This window comes from Carlito syrichta, unplaced genomic scaffold (assembly GCF_000164805.1).
Source record: "Carlito syrichta isolate Samal-C Ts95f unplaced genomic scaffold, Tarsius_syrichta-2.0.1 Scaffold314774, whole genome shotgun sequence".
NCBI classification, from domain to species: domain Eukaryota; kingdom Metazoa; phylum Chordata; class Mammalia; order Primates; family Tarsiidae; genus Carlito; species Carlito syrichta.
Window position 1 is genome coordinate 237,593 of NW_007258870.1, and position 6,481 is coordinate 244,073.

General features: G+C 41.3%; 1 protein-coding gene across 2 annotated transcripts in view; it reads left to right on the forward strand.

Annotated features, from left to right (window-relative positions):
- The first annotated feature begins 5,285 nt into the window (after window positions 1-5,285).
- The window catches only part of CA10 (carbonic anhydrase 10), a 523,391-nt gene continuing 522,195 nt past the window's right edge, over window positions 5,286-6,481 (forward strand). Inside the window, exon 1 of one of the 2 annotated variants that reach the window (XM_021719507.1) lies at window positions 5,286-5,378. The gene's annotated coding sequence lies outside the window, so the exon portion shown is untranslated. Of the gene's footprint in view, window positions 5,379-5,514; window positions 6,032-6,481 lie in introns of those variants that run through there. The other variant, XM_008071879.2, reaches the window with a different exon arrangement.

Here is a 6,481-nt window from a genome sequence, read left to right on the forward strand (position 1 = left end):
GTGGTATCTCAGTGTGGTTTTGATTTGCATCTCCCTGATGATTAGTGAGGTTGAACATTTCTTCATGTGTTAAAACCTCAAACCATAAGAACCTTAGAAAATGAAGGAAATACCCTCATGGAAATCGGAACTGGCATCCAATTCCTGAACAAAACCTGAAACCCATAGGTCATAAGAGAGAAGATAGACAAGTGGGACCTTATTAAACTGACAAGCTTCTGCAAAGCCAAAGAAACCATCAAGAGAGCAAGGAGACAGCCTACAGACTGGGAAAAAGTATTTGCCAACACCAGGTCTGACAAAGGCTTAACATCCTGGATCTACAAGGAACTCAAATATGCTGAAAAGAAAAAAACAAGCAATCCCATTATAAAATGGGCAAAAGATATGAACAGACACTTCACAAAGGAAGATGTCCGAGCAACCAACAGACACATGAAGAAATATATTTCACTTTTTAAGAAACTGCCAGGCATTGTTTCTGAAGTGACTGTACTATTGTACCTTCTCATCAATAATGTATGAGAGTTCTAGTTGCTCCACATTCTCACTAACACTTAATGTCATTTTTTTAAACTTTAATCAGACTAATAAGCATATACTGGTATCTCATGGTAGTGTTAATTTTTATTTTCATCATGACTAATGATATACAGCAATTTTTTGTATTTTTATTTGCCATCAGTACATCATTTTAGCAAAGTATCCATTTATGATTTGATTTGCTCATTTTAAAGTTTTGTGTGTAAATTGAATTTTGAGAATTATTTATATGTTTTGATTTCAAGACATAGGTGATGTATATAATTTTCCAATATCTTTGCCCAGACTGTGACTCTTTAATTTTCTTAACATTATCTTTTTAAAAAATGTTTTACCCAACAATCTATGTTTTAATTCTCTTGACATGGTAATTTATTTATTTATTTATTTAGAGTAGGAGTCTCACTCTGTCTCCCAGGCTGGAGTGCTGTGGCATACTCACAACCACCACAGCCTCAACCTACTGGGTTCAAGTGATCCTTCCTCTTCAGCTCTTCAAATTGCTGGAACTACAGGCACATGCCACCATGCCCAGCTAATTTTTAAAATTTTTATTGTAGAGATGAGGGCTCACCAAGTTGCCCAGTATGGTCTCAAACCTTGGGCTCAGGCAATCTTCTCACTTCAGACTCCCAAAGTGCTGGAATTACAGGTGTAAGCCACTATACCTGGTCTAAGATTGTCTTTTAAAAGGCATAAATTCAGGGGCATACCTCATCAACAAGGGTACCTGCCTGATTATTGTTTGTATACCTAACCCTGAATTGTACCCTACATCTTTATAATAAATAAATTTTAAAAATAAACAATAAAAGGCATAAATTCTTAATTTTGATGAAGTCAAATCATAACTTTTTAATGAATCATGATTATGGTGCCATATCTAGGGAATCTTTTTCTGATCTAAGCTTACACAAATTTGTGTGTGTGTGTGTGTGTGTGTGTGTGTGTGTGTGTGTGTGTTTTCTGATAGTTTTAAAGGCTTAGGCTTTACATTTAGATCTACAATCCTTTTGAGTTAATTTTCTAAATGGTGTAAAGAATGGGTTGTAGTTCATCTTCCTTTTTTCTTGAAAATGAACATCCAAATGTTGAAAAGGTAATTTGCTAAAAAAAAAAAAAAAAAAAAGACTATTCTTCCTCTAAGAAAATGCATTTGCACCTTTGTTGAAAAGGATGGATTTAAAGTCTATAATACTCAGTGATTTATCACAGAAACAAAGAACTGAGTACCAAATGTCCTCACTCATAAGTGGACCCTGAACATTTACCATAATACAGTAAGAAAGAGATTGGCAGTAGCTGAAAACTGCCAGGGGAGGTAGATAGACACACTTCATCAATAAGCATACCTGATCTCAAACCAGATGAAGTGGGGATGAGGCCCAAATCTACCTGTATGATGACCACTTGTTTACCTAATCCTGAATTGTACCCCACCTCTTTAAAATAAAAAAAGAAAATTAACTGTATCTATACATGTCAGTCTATTTATAGACTCTGCATCCTGTTCCATTAATTTTTCTATCTTGATGCCATTACTAAATTTATCTTGATTACTATAGTTTAATAACTTTTGAAATAATTTTAAATCGTCTAATTTTGTTTTTCTTTTTCTAAAGTGTTTTGGTTATTTTAGGTTCTTTGTATTTTTATATAAATTTTAGAAGCAGCTTGTCCATTTCTATTTTTTAAAGTTTGCTGGGATTTTTATTAACTCTATAATCCCAATTAAAATTTGGGGAAAATTAGTATTTTAACAAAATTGAGCTTCCTCATTCATGAACATAGTACATCTTTCAATTTATTTGGGTAATTTCAGCTTTTGGTAGAAAGTTTGAGGTAGCTTAATCACTAACTTCTCTTTCCCTCTTGCCTCTAAGCAATTAAAAATAGGATCATCTTCTAAATGGGAATGGAGCATTCATTAAGTAAAGCTTGATATGTTCCAAAATACTTTACTATTAGTTATATTGGATAAAATGGCTCAGACATAAGATTAAAATGGCACTTTACAATGACTAACTCCAATTTCAAAGCAAGAAAATCATCCAAATGATGACTGAATCTACAAAGAAGCCTCTAAATAATCCTTCCCAATGACATGGATGATTTTGGCAAGTCTCAGAAACCCAATTACTACAAGAAAGCAGACCCTTATTGGCTCTGCTTTTGGAAAGCAAAGAGAATAAGCATGTATAGATGTGCACATTAAAATAATGAGCTAATTGTGCCTGAAGGCAGATTTATCAAGAGAATAGAGGTGTAGTGAAGAGAGCTGGATCTCCTTTGTCTTCTAATACAGTGTTCCCAGCCTCTGAGAAATGAGGCCTACTGAATGTTAAACTCATACATAGTTTACTATCAGATGATCCACTCCTTCTTCTATGGGGTTAAATGAAAGGGAAGGTACAGAAACAACCCAAAGAAATTCAATATTATTCTCTTCTGGGCAGTGAAACTGCAACCCTCTGCTCTCTACAGGGCAACTTGCATTATCTCTCACACTTGGGCTTGGCCAAGACTTTGTTCAATGTGTAAGACACTTGCACTAAATTTGTAGTTATTGAGATATGAATATAAACTCATTAAAATATTAAAGAAACTTCTTGGCTAAAATAAGAAGCATTTCTATTTTAATGAGTTTTTAATATTTTAATTATATATTTTATATTTATGTTTTACTTTTATATTTTATTTTTATATTTTAATTATAAATATTGCCTAACTTCATGGAGATTTTCTTCCCCATTTATTTCGTTAGTTTTATGGATTAAAAAAAGGCTGAATAAAAAGGAAGGCAGAATTTATTTCAATTTAAAACTTCCTACTTAATACGTTCATACTGAGTTATTTGCCGTATTAACATGAAGGATTTCTCAGAAAAAAAAATATAGGTTGATCTTAGAAAAGACTTAAGAAATTATTGTTCTTTCTTCTAGAGATTGCTAGTATGGAATTAAAGTGTTGGGGGACTGTTGTGTTTATTGCTGTATTTCAAGTGCCAAGAACAGAACTGGCATAGAGTAGGCACCAGATTATTTCATTAGAGATATTTCTGACTACTCCTAATTCCTAGTAATCTTTTCCTGCTCCCAGTTCTAAAGTAATTAGGTGCTAAATTGCATAATCTATTCATTTTCATCCTGCCTTTGAATAGCTTTTGGTTGTATCTTGTGTGTGTGTGTTCTGCTTTCTTTAAGTACAAAATGTCCTCCTCAAGATGATACTTTTCATTGTGCAGAGCATGTGGGGAGGTGGTATGGCATGGCTTCTGAGTTTAGACAGCCCAGTTACAGCCTCTACACTACCAGTCAGTAGCTTTGAACTTTGGGCAAACAACTTCTCTGGGTTTGTTTCATCATTAGAAAAACCGACGTAATAATGATGTTTTATTTCACAGCGATGTTATGATGATTAAATAAGATAGCTCATATAAGGGATTCAGCAATGCCCACCACATAACAATCAATATATAAGCTATTTTATTAGTAGTATTATTATCATTTACTATCAAATACTCTCTTATGTGTTGACATTTTAAAAACTGAAGACACTTAGTGACCAATAATAGAGTCTACAATCTTCAGGAATGTTGGAGGTGAGAGCACAGCTGAAAAGACTGTAGAGGAACATTTGATCTGTAAGCTTTTTGAAAGCAAGGATTATGCTTTTTCAGTGACAAAACCCCAGCATCTGGCCACAGTGTTTGACACGTATAAGACACTTAATAATTCCAGAATTCATGAGTAAATGAATGGATCGCGGTATAAAAACCCAGGTACCCTGGTTCTGTTCCCACAGGGAGAATCCTCCTGCTGGCCGCCCTCTACTCCAGGACCAAAGGTGGGTCGCTGTCCACGGTTCTGAACTCTCGCTCGGATGGAATATGCTTTTCTTTGACAAACTGCTTTATTTTCTCTCCCCTCAAAAATATTTCTTCACGCAGTCTACTTTCAAGGCACGGAGACAAACAACACCTTCCACGACCACCACTACCCCCCTCCCCCCGTACGTTTCCCAAATGAGCGAATTCTCACTATCTCGTATTCTTTTAATGTTCCGAACTTCCAATGCCTTTCTGGCTGAGTCTCCAAACTCTCTACCTAAGAACGCTGGCTTTATTTAATCTGGGTCGAGATTTTCTATGTGTTGACCACCTGGAGTCTTAGCCTTCATCTCAGAGAACAGATCTCACGACCACTTCTTCTTTAAAAGTAGGCAGGTCTGCTTGTGGCTCCTTGTTCGAACGCTGGAGGCGGCGGGACTACGCAGCTCTGGCTCCCGCAGTTGGTCCAGCCCAGACAGCTCAGAGCTGCTGCTCCGATCTGCTCCCTCCCTCATCCCTCCCTCTTCTCCCCGCCGCTCAGCAGAAATACCCGCCAGACTCCTGAGCAATTGAAGTCGGTTCAAGAATGCTAGGAACACTGTAAGTGTAACTCCTTCCGCTTCCACCCTGCACCCTTGGGTGCCACACAGCCTGGGTGCTGGGATCACGACCGGAAGACTCACTACATCGACTCTGTGCGTCTGAACGGCACCCTTTCCTTCGTCTCCTTACTCTCCACATGTATCCACCCTTAATGCAGTTATTAGACTGAGTCTTACACTGATATGGCTTCTCAATATCCATGATGTAAACGTGCAAAATAATAATTTTAAAAATCCCTGCGGATTCTCGTGTGTTTGTGTTAGTTGTGTGTGTCCATCCGCGCGCTTGTGCACAATCATCTCCTAACGTCACAGTTCGCAGTCCGGACAAGCGCGTCGAGAAATCCGAGATCTTTCCTGGGATTCCCTGTATGCTGCCCTCTTCTTCAGCGCCCCCCAAAGAGGTAGGTCTGGGCTCTCGCAAACCCCGAAGGCAGCGACAGAAGCACACAAATCCGCTGAGAATTTTTTTTTTTTTTTCCTTTCCCCTTTCGCTCCCAGCCCTCTTAGGCGAACAGTCCCGAGAGCAGGGTTTCCTTCCAATTCTCCCGCATCAACGCTGCAGCTGGGTTCAAGTCCTTTCACGGCTTCAAACAGCCCTCTTCCCCGCGAGACCGTCTGCGGATCGGCAGGCTGCGCCCTCCGTCCGGGTGGTGGGTGGCGCTCGCGCCTCCCCTACCTTTCCCCGGGGCCTTGGAGAGCCGCGCACTGGGCGTGTGCGCGCGCGCGCGGGCTTGGTGGGGAAATCTCCTTCAGTGGAAGCTGCCGAGTGTCGTTGGCGGAGAGTATCCTGGCGCCCAGCAAAAGCCTCCAAAGCACTAGAGCTTCCCTACAGAAAAACAGAATAAAAGACAAGAAGGGAAGCCCGTTCCCCTAAAGTCCGGGTTTCCAATAGTCTCGGATCCTCCCGGAGCTGGGCAAAGGCGCAGTTGGCAGCGGCCGCTGCTGGCACCCGGACTTGGAAAGGCAGTATCCCCCCTTTCGGGAGGAGGGAGGTAGGGACTTGCAGGCAAGAGTTGCACCTGGTCTAGGAAGCTGCAGAGAAGAGAACTCTGGGGTAAGTAGTGTCCTGGCACTGGAGCGGAAAGGAGGGAGGAAGAGCGGGGCTTCCCGACGAAAGGGAGAGGGCAGGGAATGAATTATGCAAAAAGAAAGAAAGAAAGAAATCCCCGATATTTCGCGGCGGAGGGAGGGCACAGCACAGCACTCCCAGGATGAGTCTCGCCGGGTCTCCCGCGCCGAACTGGCAGGCACGAAGTTCTTTTTAAGAAGAAGAGAAACTCCGACATCCTGGAGGGTAACACAGGCATCCGGGGCGGGGCGGAGCGCGGAGGCGGCTGCAGGGGACTGGGGCCCAGGCAACGGCCAAGGTGGCCTGAAGCTCTGACGCCCTGCCTTCTCCTCCTCCTCCCTATGGCCGCGCGGAGCCTCGCCTCCCCACCCTGGCCTCTTGCCTCGGCCCCCGGGTGCCGGACTGCGGGACTGACGCTGGGACTCCCGGCGGCGG